This window comes from Macaca fascicularis, chromosome X (genome assembly GCF_037993035.2).
Source record: "Macaca fascicularis isolate 582-1 chromosome X, T2T-MFA8v1.1".
Taxonomy (NCBI): Eukaryota; Metazoa; Chordata; class Mammalia; order Primates; family Cercopithecidae; genus Macaca; species Macaca fascicularis.
Genome location: NC_088395.1, coordinates 100,558,745 through 100,575,695, shown reverse-complemented (window position 1 = coordinate 100,575,695; position 16,951 = coordinate 100,558,745).

Here is a 16,951-nt window from a genome sequence, read left to right as displayed (position 1 = left end):
AATAGAATTATCCCTTTTCAACAGTCCTCCAATCTTAACTCTTCACCATTAACTCAAAAGTCCACGTCCAAAGTCTCATCTGAGACAAGGTAAGTCCCTTCTCCCTATGAGACTGTAAAATCAAAAACAAGTTAGTTACATCTAAGACACAATGGGGGTACAGGCATTGGGTAAATTATTTTATTCCAAATGGGAAAAGTTAGCCAAACAAAAGGGCTATTGGCCCCATACAAATCCAAAACCCAGCAAGGCAGGCATTAAATCTGAAAGCTCCAAAATAATTTCCTTTGACTCTATGTCTCACATCCAAGGAATGCTGATGCAAGAGATGAGCTCCTAAGGCCTTGGGCAGCTCTGCCCTGTGGCTCTGCAGAGAACAGTTCCCATGTCTGCCTTCGTGGGCTGGTGTTGAATTCCTTAGTCTTTTCCAGGTGCCTGGTGCAAGCTTTCAGTGGAGCTACCATTCTGGGATCTGGAGGATGGTTGTTTTCTTCTCATGGCTCCACTAGGCAGTGCCCCAGTGGGAACTCCTGTGGGGACACCAACCCCACATTTTCCCTCTTTACTGCCCTAGTAGAGGTTCTCCATGAGGGCTCTGCCTCTGCAGCAGACTTCTTCCTGGACATCCAGGTATTTCCCTACATCCTGTGAAATCTAGGCAGAGGTTCTCTAACTTCAACTCGCCTTCATGCACCTGAAGGTCCAGCACCAGGTGAAAGCCACCAAGGCTTGGGGCCTGCATGATATGAAGTCATGCACTAAGCTGTTACTTGGCCCCTTTTAGCCAAGGCTGGGGCTGGAGTGGCTGGGAAGCAGAGGGCCATGTCCCAAGGCTGCACAGAGCAGCTAGACCCTGGGCCTGGCCAACAAAATCAGTATTTTTTCTCCTAGGCCTCTGCACCTGTGATGATAGAGGCTGCTGTGAAGATCCCTGAAATGCCTTGGAGGCATTTTCCCCATTGCCTTGGCTATTAACCTTCAGCTCCTCTTATACAAATTGCTGCAGCAAGCTTGCATTTCTCTCCAGAAAATAAATTTTCCTTTTCTGCCACGTGGTCAGGCTGCAAATTTTCCAATCTTTTTTGTTCTATTTTTTTTTTTAATGTAAGTTCAAGTTTGAGATAATCTATTTATTCACACATATGAACATACACTTTTAGAAATAGCAAGGTCACATCTTGAATGCTTTGCTACTTAGAAATTTCTTCCACCAGATACCCTAAATCATCCTGTTCAAGTTCAAAGTTCCACAGATCTCTAGAGCAGGGGCACAATGCTGCCAGTCTCTGCTGAAGGATATATCAAGAGTGACCTTTACTCCAGTTCCCAATAAGTTCCTCATCCCTATGTGAGACCACCTCAGCTTGGACTTCATTGTCCATATCACTATCAGAATTTTGGTCAAAACCACTCAACGAGTTTCTAGGAAGTTCCAAACTTTCCCACATCTTCCTGTCTTCTCCTGAGCTCTGCAAGCTGTTCCAACCTCTGCCCATTTCCCAGTTCCAAAGTCACTTCCCCATTGTCAAGTATCTTTATAGCAGTGTCCCACCCTTTTAGTACCAATTTTCTGCATTAGTCTGTTCTCACACTGCTATAACAAACTACCTGATACTAGGTGATTTATGAAGAAAAGAGGTGCAGGAGCATAGCTGGGGATGCCTCAGGAAACTTATGATCATGATGGAAGGCAAAGAGAATGCAGGCACATTTTCACATGGTTGCAGGAGAGAGAGAAAATGAACGTGGAAATGCAACGCACTTTTAAACCATCAGCTCTCATGAGAACTTCCTCACTATCACAAGAACAGCAAGGAGGGTATCTGTCCCCATGATCTAATTACCTCCCTGCAGGCCCCTCCTGCAATTCAACATGAGATTTGGGCAGGGACACAAATCCAAACTATATCAGTGTGTCAATGTGGATTAATTGATTGTAACAAATCTACCTCTCTTCGGGGGGATGGTGATAATGGGATAATCTTGGGGCAATGGTGATAATGGGATAATGGGGGAGGCTATTCATATGTAGGGGCAGAGCATGTATGGCAATTTCTGTACCTTCTCCTCAATTTTGTTGTGATCCTAAAACAGCTCTAAAAATAAAGTTTTAAATAAAAATAATTTTAATAACAACTCTATTTGTAACAGCAAGAAACAAAATTACTCAAACATAGATATATAGAATAATGGACAAAAGCAGTGGTATATTTATCTAATGAATTACTAGTCAGCAATAAGTATAAATGAACAACACAAAGTAACATGGAAACACTTGTAGACATTATGTTTTGCAAAATAAGCCACACACCAGAAAGTACATATCATGTGCATTTATTTATACATATATTTATATGAAATTGAAAAACAGGTAAAACTAATCTAATAGTGGTTGAAATTAGAATAATGGTTGCCTTTGGGAGGGAGGGATTAGCTGAGAAGGGATTTAGAGAAACTTTCTGTGATTAATAGAGATGTTCTTCATCTCAATCTGGGTAATGGTTGCATGAGTGTGTTAAAAGCAAAACTTTATACAAGTTACATTTAACATAATTTAATTGAGTAAATAACAATTCACAAATTGGGTAGCCTCTCAAAGCAGAATCGATTCAGAGACTCCATCTCTGTTTCATAGTGGAAGAAGATTTATGAACAGAAAAAGGAAAGTGATGTATATAAAATGAAAATGAGGTATAGACACATCTGTACTCGTTACAGCTCAGTGTTTGCCTTATTTGAATAGGATTTGAACATGTGGCTGCTTTTCATTGGCCAAAACTTGGTGATTGGCACAAGAATAGGTTACACCTTGTTTACAAATCCAGTGAGTTAATTCACTATATATGGAAATTCCTTTAGGCTGATCTTAAAATATGTAAGGAGGCAGCTTTAGGCTAAACTTAATTTAACACATATTTATGTTTGTCGATATTCATTGACCTGTGCATTTAAGCATTTAAGAACTATACATTTTACTTTGTGTAAATTATACCTCAAAAGGGTACTATTACAGAAAAAGACTCCAATCAAGTGTCCATTAGTGTCTTCATACAGCTATGCTTTTTTTTTTTCTCTAATTCTTTAATTGGGTGCTGCATGTCAATAAATTACAATGACCCAGTGACATTACACAATGTAGGTAATGTAATGTGAGATAGAAAAAAGAGTCAACAGATTCTTGAAAAGTTGAAGGCTTCAAAAGTAGTTAGATGTGACTTTCCAACAAAAACTTTAGCAATGTAGTATGGCAGGTATTGCATCTTGAGGAGAGAAGAAAGATGGCAACCTTGAGATAAAGAAGTCAAGACATCCTTTTTATTTAGAAAAAAATTAAAAAACATATCTGAGTATTCTACACCTGATCTCTGGGTGGCAGAGTAAGTAAGGGAAGGTCTTGAATAAACTACCCATCTCAGTAGAGTAAGAAGTAAATAATCCATGAAACTGAACAGACAGATGGTAAATGTCAGGAGGAAACACTTCAGAGGTGATGCTATCCCAGTGGAAAGACACCTCTTGTTTTTATTTATTGTCAGTGAAATGGAAGGCATTTTAAAGGACCTGGAATCAAGAATACTAGTGAAGAACTCTTGCCAACTTCATATACTAGCTATAGACATAATATGGTAATGTATTATTTTAATTAAATTTTTTTTTTTTTTTTTTTTTGAGGCAGAGTCTTGCTCTGTCACCCAGGCTGGAGTGCAGTGGCGCGTTCTCGGCTCACTGCAAGCTCCACCTCCTGGGTTCACTCCATTCTTCTGCCTCAGCCTCCTAAGTATCTGAGACTACAGGTGGCTGCCACCACGTCCAGCTAACTTTTTTGTATTTTTAGTAGAGACGGGGTTTCACCGTGTTAGCCGGGATGGTCTTGATCTCCTGACCTCGTGATCCACGTGCCTCAGCCTCCCAATATTTTAATTACATTTTAAAATATAACTCAATGCCAGTGAAAGAGGCCCAATTGTTTCATAGAACTAATATTTACCTTTTTTTTGAAAAAACATAGAAATTCACCCTCCCTGGTCTTAAAACTTGAAACTTACATTTGTGTCATGTGAGTTCCTTCCTTGGGAGTCTGATCCTCAGGCAAGGAGCTGAAACTCCTTAGATCACCACATCTGGATAGTGAAATGCCAGACCCTTCATCCATCATGATTGCTTCCTTACCCTTCCCTAATTTTTGTTTTTCCTGTAATATGAACCCCCAATTTTGTTGTTAAGGGAGTTGGATTTGAGCCTTTTCCCCCATTCTCCTTGGCTGAAGCACCCAACTAAAGCCTTTGCAAAGAACAATATTGATACATTTCTTCTATAATAAGATTACAAGTCATAGAACCAACTGGGAAAATATGTACAACATGTATTATAGACCATGTGTTAATATCCCCTACTCTACAAAGAGTTCTTAAAATTCAATAAGAAAACTATGATTACTCAGATATAACACTGAGTTAAGAACATTGACAAACAACTGACAGAAAAAAATAGAGCCAATAAATACGTGAAAAGGACTCAGCCCAGGTGATATCAGCAAGATGGAAGAATAAGAAATCCCAGCCCTCATTCTCCCACAGAAACACAGATTTAACAACGATATAAGTAACAAAAACAGCTTTACGAGAGATTCAGATTTCAGTTAATAAGTTGCAGTATCCTGGGCCAGCTTCAAGATTCCAATGTTGCTTTTTACAGAAATAGAAAAAAACTCCAAATAGCCAAAGCAATCTTGAGAAAGAGGAACAAAGCTGGAGGCATCACATGTCCTCATCTCAAAATATTACAATGCTATTGTTATTAAAATAGTAAGGTACTAACCTAGAAACAGATGTATAGACCAATGGAACAGAATAGAGAATCCAGAATTAAACTCTCATATGTATGGTCAACTGATATTCAATGAGAGTTCCAAAAATCAAGAATATACAAGATAGAAAGCATATTCTCTTCAACAAATGTTGGGAAAGCTGAATATTCACATAGCAAAAAAAGAGAAAATTAAATCTGACCCCTATCTTATATCATACATAAAAATCAACTCAAAATAGATTAAAGACTTAAACAAGACCTGGAACTATGTAACTCCTGGCCAAAAACATCAGTGAAAACTATTATAACATTGGGCTTAACAATGTTTTCTTGCATATGACACAAAAAGCACAATCAACAAAAGCAAAATTAGATAATTTGGATTATATCAAACTGAAAACTTTCAGCACCGCAAAAGAAACAACAGATTGAAATGGCAACGTAAAAAATGAGAGAAAATATTTGTAAACCCTACATCTGATAAAGGGTTAATATCCACAATATATAAAAAACCACTACAACTCAAGGGTAAAAAAAACAAATAATTCAATCTGAAAAATGGGTAAAGGACTCCGACAAAGAAGACATACAAATGGCAAACAAGTATATAAAAACATGCTCAATTTCACTAATCATCCAGGAATTGCAAATTCAAACCACAATGAAATATCACCTCATGCTTATCATTATTAGAAAAGATAACAATTATTTTCAAGGATGTGGACAACTTAGAACTCTTTTACACTATTGGCGGGAATGAAAAATGGTGCAACCACTATGGAAACACTATGTAGGTTCTCTCAAAAAATTAAAAATAGAACTACCATATGACCCAGCAATCACTTTTGCATATATATCCTGAAGAATTAAAATCAGGACCTTGAAGAGAGAAATAAACTCTCATGCTCATTGCAGCACTATGCATAATAGCCAAGATATGGAAACAACCAAAGTGTCTATTAACAAATGAATGGATTAAAAACAAACAAACAAACAAAAAAAAAACAAAAACAAAACCTGGTATATACAAACAATGGAATATTACTCAGCCTTAAAAAAATAAACATAAATTCTGCCATATGCTACAGCATGGATTAACCTGGAGGACATTATGCCAGGTGAAATAAACCAGTCATAGAAGGACAAATACTGCACAATTTCACATATATTAGGTATCTAGAGTAGACAAATTCATAGAAAAAGAGAGTAGAATGGTAGTTGCTAGAGGCTGGAAGGGGGGCAAAGAGAGAGTTGCTGTTCAATTGGTTTAATATTTTAGTTATGCAAGATGGGTAAGTTCTAGAGATCTACTGTACAACATTATACCTATAGCTAATAATACTATATTGTGAACTTAAACATTTCTTTAAGAGGTAGATGTCATATTATGTATTCTTACCACAAAAATTAAGATGAAAAAGAAAAAGTATTCATTCTAGTGATTAAACAATAAATAAAAACTAAAAAATCAATGACATTGTAATTTTATTTCTTGAAATGAAATTTATAGAATTAAACACCTATTCAATATAATCTTGTGCAAATAAAAATATATTCTTTGTTTTTTAAAAATATTTAATGTCATAAAAACATTTGTAATATATTGTAAGCAACAAAGGAGGTACTAATTTTACATTTAAAAAGTGGATGTACTAATAGAAAAGAATAGAAAGCATGCAGGCAAAACAATGTAACACAATATTTCTGCATAGGAGGTAATAGCAATTTTTTATACTGTACTTTGCAACAACTTACAATGATCCCTTTTGTATTATTAAAAATAATTCTTCTTAAAACATGTAAGATCAGTATCTGAAATCTTTGAGGTACAAATAGCACAGATTTTACATGTGAAATCATATAATCAGTCCTACTTACATCACTAGAATGTTGTGAGGAAAAATAAAATATTGCATGTCTGCCTTATATCCTTTGGTAGTATTTTGGGCTGAGTTGTGTTCCACCCAAAATCATACATTGAAGCCCTAACCCCCAGTATGTTAGAATGTGACTATATTTGTAAATAAGGTCATTAAAGGAATGATTAGGTTAAAAATGAGGCCAGTAGAAAGGGTCCCTAACCCAATATAACTGGTGTTCTTACAAGAAGAGAAAGAGACATCAGGGGAACCCATGCACAGAGGGACAACAATTGGTAGAGACAGCAAGAAGGCAGCCATCTGCAACCCTCTGCCAGTACCTTGAACTTGGACTTCCTTCAGAAGTGTGAGAAAATAAACCTCTGTTGTTTAAGCCACCCAGTCACTGGTGTTTTGTTCTGGCCGTCCTAGCAAACTAATATTGATAGTAAATAAATATAAGAGGTACATAATTATTGATTATAGTTCACTTTTTGGTATTGGAGATTAAAAGCATGTGTCTTGCAGACTTTTCATTTGGGAGGAAAGAGCAGAGGCCTTCTGAGAATGACAGCATTGTTTCTTCTGAAAGCAATGTGAAGAACATTAAAAAAATTGTATAATTCCAAGTACAGAGATCTCATCTCTTTTATAGTATTTCTTACTCAGACAGTATCCCTTACAAATTGATACATAGCAAGTTTATTAGCAAATCAAACATTCGTATCAATTATTAAATTTGAAATTAGTAAAAATTCTAAGCAAAGCCTTGAGCCCCTTAACTAAGTAACATATAAGAAAATCTGGTTTGAAACAAATATTTAACAAGCTTTTAAATAAAATGCAAACTTGCTGTGCCTAACTCTGTAAGGATTTTTAAATATAGAAATTTCTAAATTGGGATAAGAGAGAAAGTGATGTTAGAGTGAGGAATCATTTATAACTTGCCTCAAAGTCCTATGTGTTTATAAAACTAGTAAACTGGGTATCAGAATTCCCGCATAGCGATCTAAATTGTATGTTCACTATAAATTCAGATTTATTCTGAGTCTCTAGATGGAAGACCAACCTGTCATTGTTCTTTCTTTGCAGAACAGAATACCAGGACATGTTGAAGCAGAAAGTCTGTCCCTCAGAACTGTGATCTTTAAGCCTTTGGGGGAATAAAAACTGTCCCTTTTTCCCCATCTTGTCTCCATTACAGGACATCTGATGGTGAAAGGACTTTTCACTGAGGGGAGAGAGCATTAGAATACACAAACTTCATCCAAAAACAATGGTTTTTATTCCTTACACCCAGGAGTTCAAGGTTACAGTGAACTGTGATTGTGTCACTGCACTCCAGCCTTGGCAATAGAGTGAGACCTCAACTCTACAAAACAAACACAACAAAAACAAAAACAATGTTTTCTGGACAGTGAGGAAACGTGACTTGGAGCATATCAGAGCTTGAGTTCTTCAGTTCATATGGGAGCTTGTTGTCAGACTAGAAGATGTGACGAGGCAACTAAAAAAAAAAAAGACAAAAAAGTATTGACCATTTGTGGCCTGATAATATAAGAAATACTTTAACTTAATAGCACAACCGTTTACCTACTGTTTACCAGATACCTAGAAAGGTGCTCTATATACCAAGATCAACAATCTTCTGATCAAAAGCTTCTGAATTTATCATATGAAACAGATTTAACATTACTTTCCTTAAGATAAATTGAATAAAGATAGCTATGAAGTATCAAGTCCCTTAAATCTTTCTATCTATTGTACTAAGCCCTGGGCATTTAAGGAAGAATCCTACTTATTAACAAACAGCAAAGGAAGTAAGGAACCTATAAAGTTTCAGGGATCTTTGAAAAATACATCCAAACTGCAAAGATGAGACATTCTTTATTATGTATCCTGTTAATTCAAGCTACGTTTCGTATTCATTTATTCACTCAAACATCTATTGAGCTTCAGCTGCATGGTCAGGCATTGCGCTGGGCACTGAGAGAACCTAATGAAGAACCTAATGGAGCTTGTAATCAAAAGAAGAGCAAAAAGCCAATGGCAAGATGCCAAGCCCAAGGCATCATTTATATGCATATGCCAAATGGTAACCATTGACCATAAAACTTTACATTTCAACTTTAAAACCTTATTATATTATCATCTGAATAGATTTTGTTTGAGGTGTCTTCTACGGAAATAGATGACTCATCTAAAGAGGAACACTTTGTAGCTGAAATCAGAAGTGTTAATTGCACCAGCTATTAGATAATCAAATTGTTCAAAATTATTATTTCCTCTTGTGTAATAGAGTTGTACATGCCCACACTAGCTATGCAATTTGCAATGCCTCCTCATAAGTGAAATACACTTCCTCATTCAGTACTGGCCATATGAATTGCTTTGGTCAGTGGGATGTGTGCAGACATGATTTATGCCATGTCCTAGAAGAGGCTTTAAATGTGATGGTGCATTTGGCTCTGTCTCTTGCCACTCCCCTTGTCATGAGAACAACCCGTATCAGGTAAGGGCTCCTCATTTAAACAAGGTCTGAAAATTAGAAACGTATGCAGCAGAGCGAAGCAGAGCTGCAGATTGGAGCAGAGCCAAACCTGATCTACAGCCACTATACATCACAAGCAAGAAATAAATGAGCACTGTGATTTGAAGGCTGTTTATTGCCATGGTAAAGCTTAGACTTGACTCTTACCAAATTTCACGTGACATAAATTAGTATTTTCAGAAATCAACACACTGAAGTAGAGGGAGAGAGGAATGAAAGCTCATTCTTCTAACAAAAGAAACAGCAGACAAGAAAATCGATATTTAAAATGGCTATGTGAACCATGCTCATCAAGGTCTGTGAATGAGATTATTAATGGAAATAAATCATTACTTAATGATTTAATAGTTTTCCAAATTATACTAATCCATCTATTTTCTTCTTTTTTCCTTTTTTTTTTTTTTTTTTATTTGAGACGGAGTCTCGTTCTGTCGCCCAGGCTGGAGTGCAGTGGCACGATCTCAGCTCACTGCAACCTCTGCCTCCTGGGTTCAAGCTATTCTGCCTCAGCCTCCTGAGTAGCTGGGACTACAGTCACATGCCACCACGTCCGGCTAAATTTTTGTTTGTATTTTTAGTACACATGGGGTTTCACCTTGTTAGCCAGGAAGGTCTTGATCTCCTGACCTCCTGATCCACCCTCCTCGGCCTCCCAAAGTGCTGAGATTACAGGCATGAGCCACTGTGCCCAGCCCCATGTATTTTCTTTAAAGGTTTAATAAGTATATTGAAACCTCATGCTATACACATTAAATATATACAGTAAAAAATAAAAATTTGGTATGTAGATAGTTTGCTATGGGTGATATAGATCCAGTTTTAAAAGTTTAATTTTGGGCCAGGCACGGTGGCTCACGCCTGTAATCCCAGCACTTTGGGAGGCCCAGGAGGGTGGATCACCTGAGGTTGAGAGTTTGAGACCACCCTGACCAACATGGAGAAACCCCGTCTCTACTAAAAAAATACAAAATTAGCCAGATGTGGTGGCACATGCCTGTAATACCAGCTACTTGGGAGGCTGAGGCAGGAGAATGGCTTGAATCCGGGAGGTGGAGGTTGCAGTGAGCCGGAGATCGTGCCATTGCAGTCCAGCCTGGGCAACAAGAGTGAAACTCCGTCTCAAAAAACAATAAATAAATAAATAAATAAATAAATAAATAAAAGTTTAATTTTGCTAGTTTAAACTTTATATGTCATATTTTGAAAATAATTTTATATCCATTATCAAGGGCTCATAAATATATGTATGTCTAGGACAAACTAGATAGGAATTGAGATGCTTATTAGAAATGCAACTTTACACCTATTCCTCCCCTTAGGCTTGCTGAATCCGAATCTGGCAGTGAGTGGCAGAATGCTACTTTATTATTTATTTATTTATTTATTTTTGAGATGGAGTCTCAGTCGGTTGCCCAGGCTGGAGTGCAACGGCGCGATCTCAGCTCATTGTAAGCTCCGCCTCCCGGGTTCACGCCATTCTCCTGCCTCAGCCTCCCGAGTATCTGGGACTACAGGTACCCACCACCACGCCTGGGTAAGTTTTTGCATTTTTAATAGAGACAGGGTTTCGCCATTTAGCCAGGATGGTCTCGATCTCCTGACCTCGTGATCTGCCCGCCTCGGCCTCCCAAAGTGCTGGGATTACAGGTGTGAGAAAACTACATTTTTAAGAAAGCGTCCAACATTTTTTATGTAAACTATAGTTTGAAAATCACTGTTTTAATCTTCCTTTTATTGTTCAGATCAGTATTAATGAATCCAACTATTTCCTGACTTCAGCCTAAGTGGCATGCAGTTGCAGTTGTTTTGACTAGAAAACATCTTCACAATTGAAGCAGCATACAAAATGTAAAGCAGAGAGTTCTGTTTATAGATAGAAAGTGTGAAGCTTGAAATAGTTAATACTCACTTGAGAGATGAAAAAAGGAACAGCTTTGGGAAGCTCGTTACAGAGGGAGAGACTTACAATTCTTTGAATGGTTTTTGGAAAAGTGGAACCATTAAATTACTGAGATGTGCACATAAGGTTTCATTCATTTTAATGGCCTAGAAAAAGTGCACTATGAGCCCTGCCAAATAGAGTTCTCATTGCCTGAGAGTGCCTTCTTGTTCATTTGTGAGATACTCTGTTGTTTCTTTAATGATCAAATGTAATTTATTCTTCAAATGCACTGCCCTTCTAAACTATACTCAGGGACCAAGGCTTGCAGAATTTTGAAATTAGAAGGGACCTTAAAGATTATCTGGCTCAATGATCTAATCCAATAGATGAACAAACTGAGATTTGGAGAGACAAGGTACTAGCTAAACTGCAGACAAGATACCAAATTATTCAGCACAATCTTATTAGTACTGATAATGTTTTTTGACAAGGAGCTTGAAGTAAGTGTTCAGGATCTCTAAACCACAGAATTGTAAAACGATTCATTTCTAGAAAAAAAAAATCTGGAAATTCTGAATTCATTAAAACAAACAAACAAACAAACAAACAAACAAATATTGAGCTTCCAGTCTGTGCCTGGCAGTTTGTTAAACCCTTAGCTTATGAGGATAAATAAAAGATAATCCCTGCCCTTGGAGCACTCATGATTGGTTGAAGAATAATAGCTGATACTCAATGAATGCTTTCTATGTGCCAGACACTATTTAAAAACCCTTAAGTGTATTAACTCATGTAATAATAATAACAACCTCATGTTGCAGGAACAAATCATTTTTTTTTTCAGATGAAGAAACTTAAGCACAGAGGGGTTATGCAATCTTCCTGAAGCTGTGCAGCTAGTACGAGTTTATATTAGTTTGTAGAGCTGCGATAATACAGTACTAAAAATCGGATGGCTTACAACAGAAATCTAGTATCTCACAGTTCTGGAGGCTAGAAGTCCAAGATTAAGGAGTTTCCAGGCTTGGTTTCGTCTGAGGAATGTGAGGAAGAAAACTGATCCACTGCCTTGCTTTTAGCTTCTGGTGGTTTGCGGGGAGTCTTTGGCAGTACTTGGCTTACAAAAGATCACCTTGATCTCTGCCTTCATCTTTCAGTAGTGTTCTTCCTGCATGCATGCCTGTGTCCAAATTTCTCTTTTCTATAAGGACATCGATCACATTGGATTAGAGGTCTGCCCAACTTTAGTATGACCTCATTTTAAGTGATTATATCTGCAATGACCTTGTTTCCAAATAAGGTCACATTATCAGGTCCTGAGAGCTGGAGTTTCAACATATGAATTTTGGGGAGACACAATTCAACCCACAGCAGGGTTAAAGACAAGATTTTATTTCAAACAATCTAGCTCCAGGGTTTGCACATTTAACCATTCTGCTAGGTATGTGCTGTGATACATTTCATGAAAAACACCATATGAACCCATAAAAAGGAGGAATTAATTCTGTCTGGTACACAGTGGTTGGGAATTGAAGAAGGCTTTCCAAAGATGTAATGGTTGTGTTGAGTTTTAAATTATGAATCACAGTTCACCAGAAAGAAAGAACTGCATGAGCGAAGGCACAGAAGCAAGAAGGTACTTAGTATACCACCACCCCTCATCCATACTATTGCAACAGTCTGCAAACTGGTCTCCTTGCTTTCCTCCTTACTCTCCTATGGCCAAATATCCACCAGCAGCCAGAATAATCTCTTTCAAAAAGGTAAGTTGGATCATAAATTTTTGTTGTTCTCCATCTTCCAAAAGCTTCTCATCATATTTAGAAAATTACAAAGCGTTTACCAGACCCACAAGTCCTACTTGATGTAACCTCTCCCTACATTTTAACCATCACTTCCTGTCTTTCTCACTCTGGCTTTTTTCTTTTCTTTTCTTTTGCTTCTTTTTTTTTTTTTTCTGTCACTTTCATTCTGTCATACAGATTCAGGCTGGAGTGCAGTGGCAAAATCACAGCTCACTTCAGCCTCAATCTCCTAGCTCAAGCGATCTTCCCACCTCAGCCTCCTGAGGAGCTGGAACCACAGGCATGTGCCACTATGCCCAGCTAATTTTTAATAATATTTATTTGTATTTTCTGTAGAGACGGGTTACTCCTATTTCTCTACGCTGGTCTCAAACTTCCGGGCTCAAGCGATCCTCCTGCCTTGGCTTCCCAAAGTGTTGGGATTACACCCTGGCTTTTTAATACCATGATCACACTGTCTATTCCCCGTGCTGTTTCTCCTTTCAGAATACTTTTTTTCCAAGATTTCAGATGGCTTAGCTCCTTTTCATCAGTCAGGGTTCAACTCAAATTCCACCTTCTCAAAGAAACCTTCTCTGATCACTCCATCTAACTAGCCCTTTCTCAGTCATTCTCTGTCACGTCATATGTTATTTTCCTTATAGGACTTGGCTGTGTCACACAAATTGTCATGCGTTTATTTTTTTGCTTCTTTATTGTTGCTCTCCCTCCTCCAGAATGTAATCTCAATGAGAATAAGGACTTTGTCTCATTCATAGCTCTAACCCCAGTATCTCAGTAGCGCCTAAAAGTATAAAAAAATGTTAAAGAAATGCCTTACTTCAAGGGCATTTTTGATGGAGTGATATGAGCAGAAACTATGACATAATAAGATGAGGAGTGGAGGGGGGTAAGGAAGTAGAGTCCTGGGTGTAGAGCTCCTTTTTAATAAATGGACTGCAAAAGATGCCTAACAGCTAATTAGAGAAGCTAGGATTAAAGGTTTATTTATAAATCGTGATTGTTACTGTCATTGCAGATGAGGGCATACACAGGTTGATTTGGAAAGAAATGAATAGAGAGAAAGAAAGAGAAAGAAAAAAAGAGATCAAGATCAAATATAGGGGAGAAGAGGACAGTTGATGAAATAAAGTCTTAATGGGAATGGGAGGGCATGAGCTCAAGAGCACCACGGAGAGGTTAGCTTTGGGATGGAGCAGGGACACATTTTCCTCTGAGGTATAATTAAATAAGGCAAAAATAAGTAAAAATACAGATGTACCTGAAGGCTGAGGGAAGGGACATTTGAAGAATATCACTGAGGCAGGAGGTTAAACACTGCTGAGAGGAAAGCCTGGAAGGAGAGAGATTTTAATGAGATTTTTAAGTTTAGAGCAGCTACTGTGGGGTACAAGAAAGGGATACAATTAGGGATCAGTAACAAATGGTTGAGCTGTGCTGACAGCTGAGGTTGGAGACCATGAATTTGTAATAGATCCAATCTAAAAGGATATGTGCTTTTTCTCCAATAGAACTCTACTTCCCTGAAGCAGAAGTAGAGAAAAAAAAAATGAATGTTGCAGAGCTGGTGATTGGGAGGGCAAGTTCAGCAGAAGATTAAGACAGCTGGAAGCAATAGAGTTGAAGTGTTTGACCATTTTCACTAGTTAGTGAAAGAAGTAGAGCAAGGAGGAAGCTAACGATCAGGAGAATTGTGAGACGGTATGCTGTAAGTAAAGGATTGCAAAGACAGTATGTTGTGACCCAAGAGTTGGAATTTAGAGTTTGAAAAAAGGAAACAAATGTGAGATGAAGGAGGGATAGATTAAAGAGAGTTAGCAGGAATGTGGGGAGGGGATATTAGAAATGCTCTCTATCTTGATTTTGGTGGTAGTTTCATAACTTTATACAATTTTCAAAAGTTATTAAATTGTACATTTTAAATGGATGCAGTTTACTATACATAAGTTATTCTCTGATATCATTGATACGAATTTTTTTTTTTTTTTTTTTTTTTGGAGATAGAGTCTAGCTCTGTCACCTAGGCTGGAGTGCAGTGGTGCGATCTCAGCTCACTACAACTTCTGCCTCCCGGGTTCAAGTGATTCTCCTGCCTCTGCCTCCCGAGTAGCTGGGATTACAGCCGCCCGCCACCACGTCCTGCTAATTTTTGTATTTTCAGTAGAGACAGGGTTTCACTGTGTTGGCTAGGCTGGTCTCGAACCCCTGACCTCGTGATCTGTCCGCCTTGGCCTCCCAAAGTGCTGGGATTACAAACGTGAGCCACTGAGCCCAGCCTTAAAAAAGGATGTTTTTAAGTTGAAGGAAATTTAGAAAATGGCAGTGTTCAGATTGTAACCCTATTGCTAAAGTGTAATGTTGGAAAATCTCACCAGAAAATAAACAGGAATTGTAGAGCCAGATCTTGGCAGTTACCAAAGATAAGAGAGGTACTGACTGAGTCAGATTTGGAGGCCTCGGTGTGTATTTTCTAACCTAGATGCTAATCAACAGGAGGTAGGATTGTTGAAGAAAGCATTTTTAAATATTCCCTTGTTATACAGGTCGAGCAAAGGAAACTTGAAAATCTGAAACCCAAAATGCAGAACGTTCTGAGTGTCAAGATGACACTCAAAGGAAATGCTCATTGGAGCATTTCAGATTTCAGATGACCAGATTTGGGATGTTTATCTGGTAAATAAAATGTAAATGTTCCAAAATCCAGAAACATCCAAAATCCAAAACACTTCTGGTCCCAGGCATTTGAGATAAGTGATGCTCAGACTGTATTTTATTTTGTTTTGCTTATTTTTAGTTCCAGTTAACAAGTAACTTTTTATCAAGTACAGATGATATAGGTACAATACTGCCAAATTTATTTATAGGATTCCAAACAGACTATAAAAGCTCAGGTTAAGAGTAAAATATCAAAATCAAAATTAGTAAAGTGCATCGAGAAAAACAAAATAATTTTAACAATCAACACCAAATACATGTATTTTGCAGGCTATTGCTGTTTTTAATAATGTTGCTATTTTAAGTCTTATCTTTTATGACCTACATTCGTAACAAAATCAAAATGAAACATTCACTCTTATTACAGATTAAAACTAAATAGTTTAGGCCAGGCGCGGTGGCTCACATCTGTAATGCCAGCACTTTGGGAGGCTGAGCCGGTCGGATCACAAGGTCAGGAAATCGAGACCATCCTGGCCGACGTGGTGAAACCCTGTCTCTACTAAAAATACCAAAATTAGCTGGGTATGGTGGCACGTGCCTATAATCCCAGCTACTCGAGAGGCTGAGGCACGAGAATCGCTTGAACCCAGGAGGCAGAGGTTGCAGTGAGCTGAGATGGCACCACTGCACTCCAGTCTGGCGACAGAGCAAGACTTGTCTCAAAATAAATTAAATAAATAAATAAAATAGTTTACACTTTGAAGTACAAAAAAGAAAAGGTAATTAGTTGCTGTAATAAAATTTGCTTGTTTTTATACCACATTTCTTGCCAGAAAACACCAGCTTTTTAATGCATTTTATAAAGATACATGTCTTGCAATTAGCAATATATTTTAAAATAATAATATCTCCCCTAGGAACAAAATGTTAAAGGATACCTTCAAGGTATAAAAATAAGATGTGGCCATTTTGATTTACACACATATTTCACAATGAAGAAATATCAGACCCAGTATCAAAAAGATAAATTAAATTGTCATTTAATAATGATTAGTTAGAATTTGAATAAGAACCTCACTCCATTGTTGATTTAATTGTGTATCACATGGTTTAAATAATTACCTAGAGGATTTTCCCCTATTTCTTCTCTTCCTACCTACCTACACACACACACACACACATGCACACACATGCACACACACGCACATGCATGCACATATTTTTTTTTTAGAGCAGTTTACCAAACTACTCTGAAAGAAACCCTTTTGAAGGAAATCATCTGGACAGAAACATCTAGACATAAAAACTCTACTAAACTGGAATGCATCTTTAATACAAAAAAGTACAAATTCGCTTTCCATTATATACATGAACATAAAGAGAAAAA